Source organism: Rhinolophus sinicus, linkage group LG05 (assembly GCF_036562045.2).
Source record: "Rhinolophus sinicus isolate RSC01 linkage group LG05, ASM3656204v1, whole genome shotgun sequence".
NCBI classification, from domain to species: Eukaryota; Metazoa; Chordata; class Mammalia; order Chiroptera; family Rhinolophidae; genus Rhinolophus; species Rhinolophus sinicus.
In genome coordinates this window covers 141,205,753-141,224,205 of record NC_133755.1, presented here as the reverse complement: position 1 = coordinate 141,224,205, position 18,453 = coordinate 141,205,753, and positions in this window count along the sequence as shown.

The following is an 18,453-nucleotide window of genomic DNA, read 5'->3' as shown; positions in this document are numbered from 1 at the left end:
TTGTTGCTGATCCACAACTAGTAAGATACAAAAATTGAATGCCATGTGTTTACACATTTTTATAGCAAGTTGGACTTGCAATGATATCCAAACAAGCAGTTGGTAGACTAGTCTGTTTGAAAAGTTTATAGACTAGTTTGGCTGCTCAAAGTCATACGATGAGTCTCATGTCTTCTTTGTTGCATACGAATCATGAAGATTAGGTCCATGTTTTAACAAGCATGACTTACTCGTATTTTTTCAGTTTTATGGAAATATTACTAACATGGGACATATGTAAGGTATACTGTGTGATGATTTGATACATATATACACGTATTATGAAATGATTACTACAATAAGGTTAGTTAACACCTACATCACTTCATATAATTAGCATTTTTCTGTGTCTGGTGATAACTTTTAAGATGTATTCTCTTGGCAAGTTTTCAGTCTATAAAACAATATTGTTAATTATAGTCACCATGCTACACATTAGATCCACAGAACTTACTCATCTTATAACTAGAAGTTTGTACCCTTTGACCAACATCGCCCCACTTCTTCAAACCCCTAGTTCCTGGAAACCGTTCTACTCTCTCTTTAATTGAGTTTGGCTTTTTTAATTCCACATATAAGTGAGAACACACAGTATTTATCTTTGTCTGTCTGACTTACTCGTATTTCACTTAGCGTAATATCCTCAAGGTCTATCCATGTTGTCCCAAAGGACAAGATTTCCGTATTTTTATGGCTGACTAATGTTCCACTGCGTTTGTGTGTGTGTGTATAATCTTTTATATATTATATATTATAGTATATATTACATGCATTGATACGTATATATTGTACATATGGTATTCTATTTTTAATTTTTCAACAAATAATTTTTAAGATCAGTTTCTCAATTGTAACTCAGGAATGAATATTCATATTAAATATATAAGCAATCATATATTAAAACTTGTATTTTTACAATGATTTCATTTTAACTCAAACATATTAAATTTATGGTTCAACATTAGCAGCTAAATTAAGGAAATGCTGTTTCTATTAAGATTTAACTCTCGTGGCTGAAACAAGTTTTCATTTACTTTTTTTGTTAAGAAAAAACACTTTTTCTGTATGTGGCAGTAGTCATAAATCAAATGATGATGATGATAATGAAAGCACAAATTGGTAACCCCAAGATTGCCACGGGGACACAAAAGACAGTTTGGGGAATGTAATCAATAATGTTGTAAAGATTTTGTAGGGTGTCAGATGGGCACTTGTCTCACTAGGGAGACCATTTCATGGACAGTGTAGATGCCTGACCACTGCAGTGGACACCTGAAGCCGAATAATAATGAATGTCAACTATAATTTTATATATATAAATTATACACACACACATATATATATATTCACAGGATGTGGAATACAGCATAGGGAATAGAGTTAATGGAAATATAACAGCTATACATGATGTCAGAAGGGTTGTAGATTGGGGGAGGAGGGTTATCACTTTGTGAGGGATATAAATGCATAACTATTACATTGTTTTGTGCACCTGAAACTAATAAAGAAAAGAAAAAGAAAATCATTCCAACCAACTAAAAACTAAGTTTTTATGTTTTTACTCAGATATATGACTCCTCAATGCATTCAGGTTTGTAGCTTTATTTAATGATAAAATGCTAAAGTACATTCTTTATGGCGGTGTACTAGCAATGCAATCCCCAAAACTTAAGGAGATTTATATATAAAATATAAGGAAATAAGTTGAAACCAAATAATTCTTCAAAACGAAGAACACTGAATAATAAATGTACAAAAGCAGATGTTTGATATTTCACATGTAACTCTTCGTCCCTTTTAGGCTTCTTTCAAAGCAGCACTAAAATTCGCTAAGGTTAAATAGCCATGTGAAATGGCTGACACACTTGGTTACATTAGTAAGAGACTGCTTGCAAATGTGGAGTGAATTTGGGCAGAGAATGAAGCTTACACACCACTTTTCAATAATATCATAGCTCCACTTATTCAGGAAATTAGTAAATTATATGGCAAAAGAACTAATAAAATTGATAAACTAGCAAAGTATTTTTCATAGTCATTTGACAAATACATAGATAACTGCTAACATGACGATTATTTTTAGTACGTGCATAACCTGAACATGTTGGTGCTATGAAGGAAAAATTACTTTTTGCAATTCACTGTTAGTAAATATAGCTAGATCTGAATTTTATAAACTACAACGGATTGCACTGTCAACAATGTTGTTTTAATTTTGAGCATGTTCTGATGACAGTTGCAATAACAAAAAAACATTCTGAAGTAGCAACCAGATTAAGGTTTGAATATAAATCACTACACTGCTTTTTCTTCATTTTGAGAATTTCTTGTATAAAAATTATATTAGTTGAACTGAACAGTGTACCTAGTAATGTAATAAAATTTATGAAGTAGATAAAAGTTAGTGTGTTAAGTACAAGGTTTTACAAACCTGTCTACAAATCATAAACAATAGCTATTATATCCTGAGGTATAATGATTATCAAAGGAAAAGCTTTTGGGGAATTAGAAAATAAACCATTAAGATTTCTATAGTATAAAAAACAGTATTTTATACTATACTATACACCTCTTTACAACAGTATTTTAAAGATATGAAGTGTTCAGCCAGATTGACATATTTGTCTGTTTGGTATTTTTAATGATCTTAATACTTCCACACAAAAAGAATGCAAAATGTTTTGCAGATAAAATATCAAATGCAAAATATAGAATTTTGGAAGAACACAGTTTATACAAAATGTAATGATGTGTTACATAATTTAATAATTATCAGTGAAGTAGGTAATGATCTTAATATTACACATCTGCATTATATAGTAACATTTGGATGTAAGGGGGTAGCAACAGATAGTTACCTAGATGCTTTATATATTTGTAGAATATTTCTGGGAGAATACATGAAAAAGGTGATTTCCTCCTTTAAAAAGATAGGATTGGAGAGTGGGAGTGAGATTTACTTCTCATCAAATACCTTCTTGTATATTTAAAATTTTGATCATTCATGTATAAGCTACTCAGAAATATTAAAGATAAAAGTCAGTGATAAAGCATATTTGTTAAATTTTCAAGAATCTGCAACTTAAATGAGTATGGAAAGAAACATTACATATGCTCATATTCTCATTCACTATAATATAAAGGCATCAAGTAATTTTTGTGGGATCTTTGATTTAATGGCTTTCTCCAAAATCCATCCACCCATAATGTTGAACTGTTTCAAATTTCAGGCTTATCGCATTCTAGTAGGATGATACGAAATCAGAGCCCATAGTACATAAGGAGCCCATTTTGGTCAGTAGGTGGGCTCTGGGATATACTGCTCTCTCAGACCCCAGTATCCACTAAATCTAGGGCCCATCCATGCGTACACACACAAAACTAGTCGGTACCCTTAGCCAAAAATGTTTTATAACTAGAAATCTATTATGCTAGAGGTACATAATACAGAATAGTAGATATGTAGAGATATCTAGTTATGTACATATTCATATATATTCCTGCTTCTTTCGTTGGTCCTAAAGTCCTGCCTTGGGACAAATTCAAATTAAACAATAACCCCCAGCTCCAGATCCTACCAGAAGGGCTAGATTTTCTCCCAAGAATTCATTCCCAAGCACTGACTAAAGAACAATTAAAATCTGAAATCATTCAACATGATGCTCCCATTAGCTCATCTGACAATGCAGTTTCCACTCTGGGATTCTGTGACCAAGCTGTATCCCTCAGAAGGGACCCTGTTAGAAATGATGTGGCTACCATTACTGCTAAGTGTCTAACCTGCAAGGGCAGATACAAACACTGAGTTCCCAATATGGCATGATTCCAAAGGGAGAAGGGAGTCAGCCAGTAATTAGTTGATTACATTGGGCCTATTCCATCATGGTGGAGACAAGTATTTATCTTCACTCAAATAGGCAAGACTTTTAGATGTGGACATGCCTCCCTTGTCTATGATACTTCTGCCAGCACCACCATCAATAGACTTAAGGAATGCCTGTGTGTCACCTTGGTAATACATATGATATTATTTCTGATCAAGGAATTCATTTGACAGCCCACAAGCAACTAGCTTGTTGGGAAGGCCTACTTAGTTACAGCACTAGCTGGATTTTTGTCCTACAGGGTGTTGTATATCATAGACCAATAAGTGATCTGTGTCTTCCAATAGCTAGAATAAACAACTCCATGTGTCAGGGAGTAGAAGAGGAGTTACTTTCACTATAAAAAAACTAATATCTCACTTGTAGAATTTTTATTTCCTTGAAACTTTGAGCTCTGCTGGTTTGGAGATCTTGATTCTTAAGAGAAGACTCCTGCCAACGTGAGACATAACTGTAGTTCCATTGACATGGATGACTGGACTGCCACCTGGTCATTTGGGCTTTCTTGTGTCACTGAACCAACAGTGGTTACTCTGCTGACTGGGGTGATTGATCCCAATGACCATAGGAAATTGCTTGCTGCTACATGATTGGGGCAAGAACGACCATGTCTGGAATTCAGTTGTTTTCTCTAGGTTTCCTCATAACACTTCCCTGTCCAATACCAAAAAATTAATGTTAAAGTACAGCAACGAAAAAGGTGGGTTCATTGAGGGCTAAGACTCTTCAGGAATGAAATTTTTGGTCATCACATTAGAGAGTGAACTCTGACCAGCTGGAAGCAAAGAAAACGTAGAATGGCTGGTAGAAGAAGAAAGTTATAATTATCAACCATGGTTCCATGACCAGTTACAGAAATAGAGACTATTATAGTTATGTACATATATATTTTTTGACATGTGTGAAGTGTATATACAACTCAGTATTTTATGCAAATTTTGTTGGAGGTGAACTTTACAGTTTAATACCTAGATTAACAGAATATTCAGATGGGCCTGTGACTGAATTTGAGAAGTAGTTACCATAACACAAAGATGAACGCAATGACTGTTAGGGCTGTGCCTCTTTTCATTTTGGGAAAGAGATGACTTGTCGCTGCAGAGGTAGACTGTGCTAATTATTGAGTGTTAGCCTTACCCCACCCTTTTGTACCAGCTTTACCATACTGGCATGGAGCTCTGCAAACCACATTTCTACTCAGCCAGCTGGTGCCAATGTTAGGCTTTGCCAGCAGGGGGAATTACAGGGGTACACCAACGCTGGAGAAGCAGAAGGAACTTGCTTCTCCTGTTTGTAAACTGTGGGCTCCCAGTGTAAAGTTCAGGCGCACATCAGCAAGCAGAACTTCATCACCCCAGCAACAGCAGTTCATTCTCGTAGCAGCATTTTAATCCTGTTTGAAGTGTTTCCAACACTCTCAGAAGCCAACCTTATGAAGTGCCCCCTTCCCAGATGTTGGAGGTACAACTCAACAGAAGCTCTCCCCAAGCTTCTAATTTTGATCATTTCAACTTGCTCCATTTTTCCCTTAGCCCTAAATAGCGGATGCTACCCATAGTTGCTGCTTCTTTGATACCTCAGGGTTTTCTTTCTACCCTTTCCGTTACTTAGTTTACAAATATACAACATGTTATAAACTACAGTGTTTTGATCAAATAACTGATGTAGTTCCTTTCTCCTAAATGGATCTTTACTGATATACTGTATAAATGTATAATTAGAAAACACTGTTTAAGTGCAATACCAATTATAAAAATCACTGACACTTATTGATCTAGTGACATGTGGCTGGCATTATTCTAAGCTCTAATTTATATATACGTGTGTGTGTGTGTGTGTGTGTGTGTATAGCTAATACAACTATATATAACTCTAATATATTAGGGTCTGATTTCAAAGGTCCTTAGTCAACAGGTTCAGAAATTTAGATTTACCCTGTAGATAGTGGGGACTTTCCCAAAAGTTTTAGGAGAAGAGGGGAATGAACAGGTATTTTCTTTAAAAAGATATTCCTGGTATTAGTTTGAAGTATGTGAATTTTAGGAAAGAGATCTGGGAATATTAAGATAGCAAGTTGACAATTGTAACTCAGCAGAATAATGATAAAGAGCTAACCAGGAAAGGAGGGTAGGGACTTAATGTGAATCATTTAATAAATATCATCATGGGGCTTAATGGCTGACATAATGTGATAATTAAGGAAGATATAAAATGGAGGAATGACTCTGACATTCTTAGACTGACAGGTTGGCAAAAAAGGACACCAATACCAAAAACCAATTCATGAAGAAAAGGGACTTTCAGAGAGGGGGGCAGAGATACCGGGCTAACGGTGGTAGAAAGAGTGGTAATCTGACTACCATCTCAGTTGAACCATAAATCAGGTTGATCTAGTTGCAGAGTTAGTTCTTTAGCATTGAATTCCCAATTTGTCATCTGAGTAGCTCCAGTGTACCTCCAGATATAAAAATTCACGTACTGTATTTCATTGAATCACCACTTTTTTATAAGGCATCCCATTACTTTAAGTACCTCTAAGAAAAATAAAGCTGTGTATTAAAATATGACACAATGATTTTTAATCTCATATGATATGATACATATTTCAGAAAATATGGTATTGTGAAAGCATTAGAATAAAGGTGACTTTGCAAAGAGACTACTGCCCTAGAAAACTACTTCAGAAGCCCCTAGGAAACTACTGCACAGAAGCCCCTACTTCTGTACATTATACAATCATACAGACAATTTGAACCTCAGAGTTTGACTATGTTTTGACACTATTTCTAAAGAAATATAGCATTAAAAATTAGGTAAGAAATAAGTAACTACTCTATTGAGGTATAATGGCTCTAACAGATGCTTGTAGATTGAACTGAAGATGTACTATTTTATATACATAAAATACATTTGTAGAGTAAATAAATTTTAATAGATCATCAAATTTAAGCAACATATAAATGAAAAGCTGGCACAATATTTCAGGATCCTCTCTATAAAATACTTTAATCATGACAATGAATGAGCTGAAACTTCATCATCAGCAGCAGCAGCATCGTCCTCCATCCTCATTAGCATGTAACCACACAAGAAATTGGACTCTGTGACTTTTTTAAAGTTCCTTTTAACCCCCTAAGATACTACTATGTATAGATTGTCTTTAATAAACAAGGCTCTGCAACTATCATCAGTATACAAAAATTCATAATCTGCTGCCTGCGCCCTGCAAGGCTTTGCATCTGATTTGAAACACAAAATAAATACTTAAAAAATAAGCATAATACAGGGCAGCCCTGCTAAATGTCATGCATGTTGCAAAAGAAGGAATAGATCACCTCAAGCTGGAACAGTCTGGAAGAAATTCTCAGCAGAGGTAGAACTCGATGTAAGTTGTGAAGAACCATAAGACTTGCACAGAGAAAACAAAAAGGTTGAAAATTCAGGCAGTGGGAATAGCAGAGAAGCAAAAATATACGTGTACACATGATTTACCAAGAACAAGCAAAACAAAAACACATTGGTATTGCTTCAGAATATTGATTTTTAACATCTCATTTAATATTTGAAGCAATACATATATATTTGCAGAGAAGCTGATCTCAGATAGAATAAAGATCAACCCAGGCCACACAGCTAGCTAAGTGAAGAAGGATGATTTAAGCCCAGCCCTGCTGACCACAAGGTTCATCATATTAAATAGGACCAATTTTGTTGAGGACAGTTTTCAAAGAGGGAAATAATATGACATGTGCTTGGAAAGGTAAGAAGGTTTGAGTCAGACTGTACAAGAATCTGAAGGATCCATATTACAACGATAGGGAAACAGTTGACAGCCTTGGAGCAAGAGAGTAGTACATCGATTATAGGGAGATGACTCAGGCTGCCACTGGAGAGAGTAAAGTCCTATCTTTGAAAATGCTGAAATCCAAATGTAGCCTTTGTGAAAATGAGTTTTCACAATAATTCTTTAAGAAAAGTACCTGTTTGGTAAGCTTGTACCAACACCATGATTACTTAACACAACGAAGTTGTGTTGTATCATTTTATTGTCTGTCTTGGAAAGTTGGCGGCATATTCATTTTGCTTTAAATTAGCTATTTGGGGTGTTCTGACAGGTTCCATGGACGTGTTTATTACTCCCGCAAGCCCTATCCTGAAAAGATCCTTTAAGATTCTGTCAGCTTATTATGAGGGTAATTCATGTTGAAGTGACCCTGGCCTCTGAAGCCAGGCCCTGTCTTGTTCCCTGACCCATTTTATTCCAATTTCTGGGACCACTTGATTTCCTATGAGGAAGATTTTAAAGAGGAAACAGCTCAACTACTCAGGGACTTAGCAAACTATTAGTCTGGCTGCTGGATTTTCCTCCATCACATGCATGTCTGTCTCGATTCAGTGTGCATTTCTTTTGTAGGACAGGGTAAATGTAGAAAGGTAAATATTTCTGGGATATTTTCTGTTTTATTATTGATTAATAACATGATACTTTTTCCCCCATTCATTTATTTTTAACTAAATCTCATTGTTAAAAACAATTTAATTTTAGAAAATTACCTATGCCTTTTAAAGGCAATTTGCACTAAGATGAAGCACAAAACAAATAGTCCCTTTGTGTTTCTGTTGCTTGATTCTTCTTTTTGTATGTTGGGAGAGTTAGGAAGAAATTGTTACTTCATGAACAATTTCATCCAAAGGAGAACCCGAAAGAACCTTAAGAGCTCAACAAATTGACATCCAGCTCCCCTCCTTACAACTAATTATCATTATCTCTTTTTCCCTGAGACAGAGTTTACATCCTTTACGTGTTAGTGGAAACATTTTTCAATCTGACAGCATTTAATCTTATTAAATAAAATAAAACAGAGGAGAACCATAAAAGGAAATGCTTATTTTAAAAAAATATACATATCTATGTGTGTAGCGCAATTTTCTTCCTTCCTTCCTTCCTTCCTTCCTTCCTTCCTTCCTTCCTTCCTTCCTTCCTTCCTTTCTTTCTTTCTTCCTTTCTTATATGATCTGGCTGTTGGACAAGAACGTCTCTTAAAAGCAAAGGACAAAGACTTAAGCATATTTTTACAAATTCAGGTACTTTTACATTTACCGTCAGGGTACTTCAGCTAGAAATAGTTATTCCAGAAAAAATATTTGAAGAGAACAAGGAAAATGTATTCATTTATCCAATGAATACATAAATTTAGGATCTCAGGATATAACCCCAAACCTTTGAAACTGAATTATAACCAAGGGAAACTTTTTATGCTGGGTGAAAATTAAACCAGAAATTGGCTTTGTGGAATGGTTACCATCAAGTTTCCCACAGTAAATGCTGTAGCTTAGCATATGCCTCTTCTGATATTTAAAAGCTGATGCTTTAGTCTCTGCCTTATTAAAGGCAAAAAAGATCTTTTATTTAAAATTAATTCAGCTGCAGAAAATATTAATGTCATATTTAAGAACACACACACACACACACACACACACACATACACACATACACTCTGGAAAGCTATCTAAGTCCTCTAAATTTTGCCAAATTCATAGGAAACAAATTTCTTAAATGATAATAATTATGATGACTATCATATTCAGAAACAAATTAGGGTAAGCTCTCCATACATGGAACGGGAAGATTATGTGCAAGATTCTGTAAATTAAAACAAGCACATAAATAAGTAACTGATAATTATTCAAAAGCTATTATCCTTTTATTTATTGGATCCCATTTGACTTTACATTTGAAATTTTTAAAATGTGAAATGGATCATAGACACATTTCCCTTTCATTTTCACCAAACCAGTGAATTTAGTAAAATAGCTGCAAAAATCCATTAATATGGCCAATGAGAGCTGCATAATTAAGGAGGATTGGCAATCATTTAAGTATTTAAAAAGTCAGACATATAAATGATAAACCTCCCATTTGTTGATCGCCTACTATAACATGGCACTGGGATAGACATGTCTTTTCAGATAACTTGTAATCCTCACAATAATTTATCAGGTAAATGGTATTATACCCATTGTATAGATGGAAAAGCTAAAATAAAATGAAGTGGCTTCCCCAAATCTTTTAACTGATTAGTGTTTGACTCAAATCCTGTGTTCTTTTGTATTACACAATGAAATCTGTAAAGGGGTGAATTGCTCATTCCCTATTCCAGTTTAGAAAATATTAAATGGAGGATGGTTATGGCAGTTTACAGGTATTTTTGAGATCTGATAACTCTGGTTGAAGTGCCCATAAGTTCCCTTTTAATGTTAGTCCCATCTATTAGGATTCCTGTCATAGGGCTAGAATTTAACCTTGAACAATTAAAAAAAAAAATCCTGTAAATTAAAATACTGGATAAAATAAAGTGACAATTGCAGTTTTACCCCCCTAGCTGTGAGATAATGGTACATGTCAGTGTCAACCATTAATTCTATTAATTAAAACCAAGAAGCATCTACCATAGTTCATTTCAGATCATATCAAGTGGGTATGATGCCCTTTACATTACCTAGTCTATAAATAAAATGTGAAGATGTTTATATTGACTTGTTTCCATAGTGATGAGAGTCTTCCCTTGAGTTGTCAAAACAATGTGCAGTAGCCTAGCAAATTGGACAAGCAAGGGAACCATTTGTCAAGTAATAGGTTCAAGAAAAGTCAGAATAATCCAATAAGAGATGATCTAGCTATAAATAGAACCTTGAATCTCAGAATGTGTACATTTTGGTTTTAATGACCTGCTAGCATCATATCTTTTTGTGAAATAAACGAGAGGGCATAATAAGAAAGCATAAGACAATGTGCACACCCAAGTAGTCAAGTTGTGTTTACATTAATGGTGGATTTTTTTTCCCCAGAGGAACCCAGCTTTTATTATAGAAGAGCAGTCTGAATTGTCCCAGTTCTGCGGCTTAGTTGGCATGGGTGAAAAGTCCATGAGCAAATTTGTTATTTGTTTTAGGGGATTTATACTCTGTAGTCAACAGAATGCTCAATTAGTAAAATAAGTTAAGAAAAATGATTCCTCAGGTGAGTTGGGGCAGGATAAGTGTTGAAAAAATAAAATGCATTGTTACATTTTCTTGATAAAAGTAAAAAATAAATAATGCACAATGCATTTTTTTTTTTCAGGTAGATGCCCATGATAACTGCCAGGGTAGTTGGGACCTGCCAAAAAACAAACAAAAAAACCACCACACATGTTCTTCCTTGAGTTTTTCTAGTATTTTCCTCATTGGGTCAGAAAAAGCAAGAACATCATTTTCTTTCTTTTCTCAGAAACAATAAGTATAGCAACTTTGTTCTGGCTGAATATGAGAGAATAGATAGGAGTCATATCTTTAAGCAAGTGTTATGGGAAGATGTCTGTAACTCATGTGAGCAGAGAAACAGCACGTCAACTGTAGGCTATAAAAACAGCCAGCAAAGAACTTTACAGCTAACGCTACAGAATCAAGTCACTTCCTAACCAAATAATAAAAAAGAAAAATGTCAGTGACAATCCGTTAAACAACTACAATAACCAGAACTCTTCTCCAGCTTATAACAGGCCTTAAGTCAGGAAAACTTTTCTGAAGCATTTTCTTTAATAATGTGTAATAATTTAAACATTTTTTATTGATCAGTATCCTTTATTTGTCTACCTATGCCAATGGTTTGGTATTGACATAATTAATTAGTCTTGTAATTTATACTTTCATAGAAACGTAACAAGTGTAATAAACATTTCTACAAATAGAAATGTAATAAACATTACATTACATAGAAATGTAATAAACGTGTTGTTTTAGTCTTCCCAGTATTTTGCATCTCTTCCATTGGATAACAGCAATCATTCATTTCTTTTGGAGAACTACTACATAGCAAATAATTCAGATAGGTTGCCACAGTTCCCTAAACCCTTGGCCACATCTGCCAAGTAAGTGTTAAAGCCATGACCCAAGCCAGACCAATTAGAATCATCTGGAGTTTTACAGATAGTCACTGGAAGCAAAGAGCTCTCTCATGCCTCTGTGGACACTAGCTGAAGTAATGTTAACTACCACCATCACCTGCTTGTCCCCTCCTGGGAAGAGCCACCTGCAATAGGAGAGCTGAAATGTGAGAGATTGGGAGAGGAAGAGACCCAGTAACACCATTTAAGTTCCAGATGGAGTCCCACTGCAGGCTAGATTTTGCTCTGTCTTCTCAGACAAAAAGGAAAATAAATTCAATTACTTCCATTGTTGACACTATTTTAAGTTGGATTTCTCCCATTTGCAAAGCCCCATTAAAAATAATAATATGGGGGTGGGGGATGGGAGATGAGGGTAAGGGGATCAAATATATGGTGATGGAAGGAGAACTGACTCTAGGTGGTGAACACACAGTGGGATTTATAGATGATGTAATACAGAATTGTACACCTGAAATCTACATAATTTTACTAACTATTGTCACCCCAATAAAAATTAATTCATTCATAAGAATAATAATAAAAACTTCTTTCTGAAATTTAAAGGTAAAAATCTATTTAAAAATGATATTTACATGGCAACATGTAATTTCCCTTAGATACATTTTCCTTGGTTAATTTTATTTTATTTTGCACAGAATAATTTGCCTAGCTCCATCTTTAATCTTTAAATATGGTCGAGAAATACTCTTGGCTAATGTCCTTAACTACATCAGTGTTCTGTCTTCTTTGATTAAACACTTAAGGATATTTGAAATAACTTGGCAAGGTGATAGGCTCTTGTTATTTTTACCCACCAAGTAGCTCTAAGTACAGAAGTTAAAGTAACTTTTCCTTGTCAAAATAATTTTGGGCATCATAGAAGACAGTGACTTCAAGGTGTAGGAAATTTTAAACTAAAGATTTAAAGTCTTCAAAGATGGAGGGAGAGACAGAATAGGGAGGGAGAAAGGGAACAGGAAGAACATGAGGAGAAGGGAGAGAAGAAGAGGAAAGAGAAGATAAAGAAAGAGAAGAGGTTTTATATCTTGCATGGACTACTGGAAGAATCTCTTGGCCAGTCCCACTGTCTCCATTTTTATTTCTATTAGCATCACCCATCCATTCCTCACTCTTAAACTAAGATGAGAATTAGAAAATGTAAATCTGATCATGTTTGTTATCTACCCTGCAGTGGTATAGGCTTGGTATATGCCATCAAATCTGTTCATTACCATTGTTCTTTCTATCCCTCAAGAGGTCAGTTTCTTGTCACCTATTTTAGGTGACAATCTCTTTACAGTCCAATCATGGTCTAGTTGCTTTTCTGATCTGCTAATCTTCTAAATAACTTATCACAATTTATTAAACTTTTCTGTTTACTTGTTCTGCAGTATACTATAAACTGCAAAATATTAGAGCAGTTTATTTTTATTTACCATTTTATTTCCAGTAGTTAGTACAATTTCTAAGATAGATAGAAAGATGATAGATAGATACTCAATAAATATTTATTAGGTGAACAAATGAATATAAATGAATTTTTCTGTGATTCTTTTATCATCTAATATCTATTGAGCTAGACAACATCCAGAGGAAGGTTAATATCAAGCTGAATGAAAATGCTTTTATTTGTGTTGAGCATTCTTGGTTATACGATGTTCCTACATACTAAATCAAAAAGCAAACCATGATTTATGTGTCATTCAAGGAAAGTGTATTGATTTAGTAGAATGGTCAGTGTTTGATATTAATCAATTTTAATTACCAATCAACAAGAGAAAAAAATGATATTTTTAGAGAAAGAAAAAGAAAAACATATTCCAGAACAGCATTTGACAATTTTCTTTTCATACCCAAATCTAGAAATGTAGAGAATTGCTGATGATATAAATATGTATAGACAGCTGTAAACTCTTCAGGAGAAAATCCTATGCTTCCTTAGAAAATCTTTCACAATTAAAAGTGCCTCTGAGTAAGTGTGGTTTAAAGATTATGATTTTCCAATTCTCTTTAATGATCATTTGACAATTAAGATAGATTGGATTTAGAGTCCCAGTGATATAGGGAGAAAGACGGCCTGCTTTATTCTCACCTAATCTACATTTCCCTGGAAATTTGATTGTTAGCTTTCTTCATTCGCTTTTTTTTTTTTTAGTAGCATTTAGTTAGGTGCTTATTAAATCCAAACCTGCTCTTTGCTGGCCACTGTGTCCAATTATAAGCTTCATGACAAACACCTACCTATACTTCTATAGATATTCTCCAAGTGTGGCAAAATGAACTTAGATACCATGGTCTTCCCCATGGGTTAATCTTCCAGCAGGATGTACCGACACCCAGCCCTACTTGTAAGATTCTTCTGCCTAGAACCACTTTGATCACGCTATCCTCCTGCTGAACAATATTCAGTCGTGCCCTTTTCCCTCTTGGAGTAAACCTAAATTAGTTGCAAATTTATAAAGAGAAAGATTGATGGAAGTTCAAAGAGAAATATGACATCATGAGTACATAAAAAGAGAGTCACAAAGGGAAAATTCCCAGAAGTCCAGAAATTCTAAAAGCCACAGAAAGATATTTTAACTATGCTTTTAACAATAAAACAACAACAGCAACAAAGGAATAATGTGAATTAATTTGAAAAAAGTAGAACAATTCAATAAGCAGTTTGTATATACTATCTTCTCTGGGGAAAAAAAAAAGGTTTTGAAGCTGAAGGGTAGGACAAACAGTATAAAGAGAAATTGAAATCCAACCAGGTGAGAAGAATGTCAGCAAATACACAACTATATAAAATGAGTTTAAGTTTCCATCTCTGAGAAAACTCTGTCAGTTTGCAGCAGTAGTTTATAGGTTTTACCTCAAAGGAACTGTCAGTAATATTGAGAAATCGTCAAGTAGAGGAAAGTTCCCAGAAAACTAAAAAGATGCACACATTGCCAGGTAATGGAAAAGCGGAAGGAGCACAGAAATAGCACACAAGTAGTCCTGATGCTAATGCCCCATTGCAGAAAACGAGAACCAAAGAAAATTGGCTGATCTGATATCTGGGATTCAGTTGACACATTTGATGTAAATCACCAATGTTTTCTAGCAGGTAAAAAGCTTGTATAATCTTAGTGTAAGAGTTTTTATAACTCCTGTATATCAAAAACTAAGAGTTCCTTGACTCTTTTTGATGGTTAAGACAAATATAAAGTATTGTGTTAGATTCTCATCAGTTGTTTCTAAAAGAAACATTTGTAACTATAAGTGCGAATAAATAAGGCAATCAAGTTTATAAAGAATTTAAAATGAATGACAAAAGAAAAAATATATTTTAAAAGACTAAGGAGAAATAGAATATATCTATTCATCCATCAAAAATTTCATATGTAGAACATGTCATTTCTCCTACATGGAAAGAGAGTAAAGAAGAAAGTGTTGAGAGAGAGAGATGGACAGATGGAGGGGCCGCTTCCTTTGAAGAAAAAAGCTTAAAATCTCCTACCAGAAAGTACCCCGTCCATTAGCAAAGGTGGTACAATGCCCAGAAATTTCAACAGATTAACATTCTCGTCTTTGGAGGAAGACTGAAAGAAGACAGAAGACGTGAGAAGAAAACTGAGAGCTTCCACTAAGATGTCACTTAGAATGTTTGCATTTTTATAACAAAGTGATGAGATTTTAAATTGAAAACTAATGAGTTATATGTTTCACATACTATTTTTCTAAGCCCCAGTACATTTCAGTTCTGTCTTGGCTACAAGGAATGCATTCAACAGCGATGAGCTTGGCATTTCTATATTCCTTTTATATTCCATGTTCTTTTACATTTGATCTGTTTAGTTTGTGAGGTTAGAAACTTAAAAAGAACTGAACCAGGAATTTTATAGTTCCTCACTAACAGTAATTATAGACAAGCCACAACTAAAAAGAAAAATACCTGGCAGAGTTACTAAGAAATGATTTCGGAATGACATGAGTCCAAAAGGCACATCACAGTTTTCTCAGACAGTGAATGAGAGTCTGCCATGGCTACATGTCCCAGCTGGAAACATCTCAGACTGGGCAACTAATGCAAAGCCCCGGATTGTGTAACTATCCTGAAAGACATTATCTGCTATAAAGGAGCAGGCTCTTTATATTTAAAATTGAAGTTCCCTCATGAATAAAGCCTCTGTTCCTTTCCAACTAGTTACCTAGAAAAAAAAATGAGTTGGAAATAAGCAAATTCAGGCAAGCCATTTTAATTGTAGTTAACATTTGAAAGTCACCTTACCATTTGAAAATACCTGGACCATGTGCTTAAACACAAACAAGCATAAGGTCCTCAAACTGCTTTCTAGTGAGATAAAACTAATTTATTTCAATATGTATTGTACCCATAAGATTGCAGAGTAATTCATCATGCTCGACACCAATTTGGTGGTCTCCTAAATAGTACATTCTCTAATTACTTGTACTAAATAACTTTGGGAGACACAGATGCTAAGGTCAGTTATAGTTCTTCATAAGCTACTTGTGTAACCGAACTACAACCATAGCATTTAAAGATATCACACTTGTGTGGAAGGACACATCATCTCTTCAGAACTAGCATTATACTGAAAAGCGAGATCTACTGCAGAAGCAAGATAGAAATAGCTCTTATGAATATCAGCTTCACACACACAAAAAGAGCAATATGTGAATATTTGAGAGTTTAACATTGAAGACACCCAAATTAATTTTAAAAGATTACATTATTCTTCCATTTGGGTATGGTATATAAGTCCATGGACTAGTTTAAAGACTGGATTGTGATCTAACTCAGTCTACCTTGAAAATGTTCTCTCCCCTATTCCTCTCCATGAGCTTGCAAATTCAGGACAGTGAGAACTTTTCCTGTTGCCATGGAATTGATGACTAGGACTGACAGTGAAAGGCAAAAGTCGCCAAGCCCTTCACCTTTTAAAAGGAAACTCAGACATGAACTACCCTGCCGTAAACGGCACATCACACACACACACACACACACACACACACACACACACACACACTTCTAAATCAGTTAAGCAGGAGATTGAGGAAGGAATAAAAGGCATTGTCAGAGCCATGAGTCCCCAATTTTACAGGATATATAGTAGGTTTCCTTTTCACCCTTCAAGCCAATGGAAGGGATGCAACCAAGAGCATCACTACAGACACTGAGAACCCCTCAAGGAGGTGACCTTGACATCTCATTCTTCTGTGCAATTTCTACTAAAGCAATGGATTTGCTTATCTGTTCCCTGTCCTTATACCAGTTTCCAGATTTCAGCCAATCTGTTGGTACCTAATTCAAAAGGGCAGGTTGCTGGGCCCTTTCAAAGGTGAAATGGTTATTGAGCCAGAGAGTTGTAAGAGATCTCCTACCATGCACTTGGGACCATCCCTTACCCACAACCACTACCTTCACCCCACTGAATTCCCTTATGTCCCCTAGAGAATGTCAGCATTTGAATATCTGTCCTCAGAGACCCTTGGGGTGCTGGAGACCAGTGGTATCCAGAGAAAAAGTAGCAACCAAGAGACAATTCATGTAACTGAACTGGACAATAAATAGTAGTCAATAAACATTATCATTATTTTGTCCTTGGATTTACAGTTTTCTAATTGACTCAGTATTTCACTAAAGGTAATATTAAATATAATTAATGGATAATTAAATAAGTAAAAATGTTAAAGATCTGATATATATTATGAGATATGTAAGTATGTCGCAACTCCCAAATATGAGACTTACTATTTCTGCTTGAGATTTTGAAGAATATATGTTGTCACCACAAGATACAGATCACTGCATGTAGCAAAATAATGTAATTAAGTTAAGTGTAAGTTCAAATAGAACATTTAAAATCACTGTCTTTGAGTATTACTGACAAGACATATGGAGTCTTGTTTTTCTCTTAAACCTAATTAGATATGTTCAGTACATGTGCACCAGAACCTTAGTCATTTCAAGTTGGTATAGGGCATATCTAATTTCACTAATTTGAAAGCTAAATTTTTAGGAAAAGAGTTATAATTCACTTAGAAATTTTTAAGTGGTAATTGATTAAGAAAATATATCTTTTTAGGTCATAAAGTAATTGTCTTATATAGTTTTGCAAATGAATAAAAATGCATTTTAAATCGCCTAATTCATTTTCTCCAATTGCTTGGATATCTATGTACTTAGACAATACAATTTAAATGTCCTTATATTAATAATTTAAATAACTAAGGTAAAATTAAAAAGTATTTGAAAACTAGAAAAGTAAGCATTATTTTCATACCATGTATTTTAACAATCTCATTCATTCAGATATATTCCAAGCAAGGACTATCTCATATATTAATTATCTCAGGAGTATGTAATAATTTTAATCATCCTTTAATGAAAGCCTGGCCTCACTTGGCTTTTCTAGTCCTCTGAGTATTGTGCTGCTAATTGGTAGCTCAGCGGGTTATCAGTCTTGATCTCACTGTGATGCAACACCGAGTAAATCCATTGTCAAGTGACTTAAATAGTATGAAAGAATGGGTCTTTGCTCTAGAATATGGAGTATGAGTCACTGCAGTACCACTGTAATACAGAAGGCACTGATGGTTGGAGAGAGCAA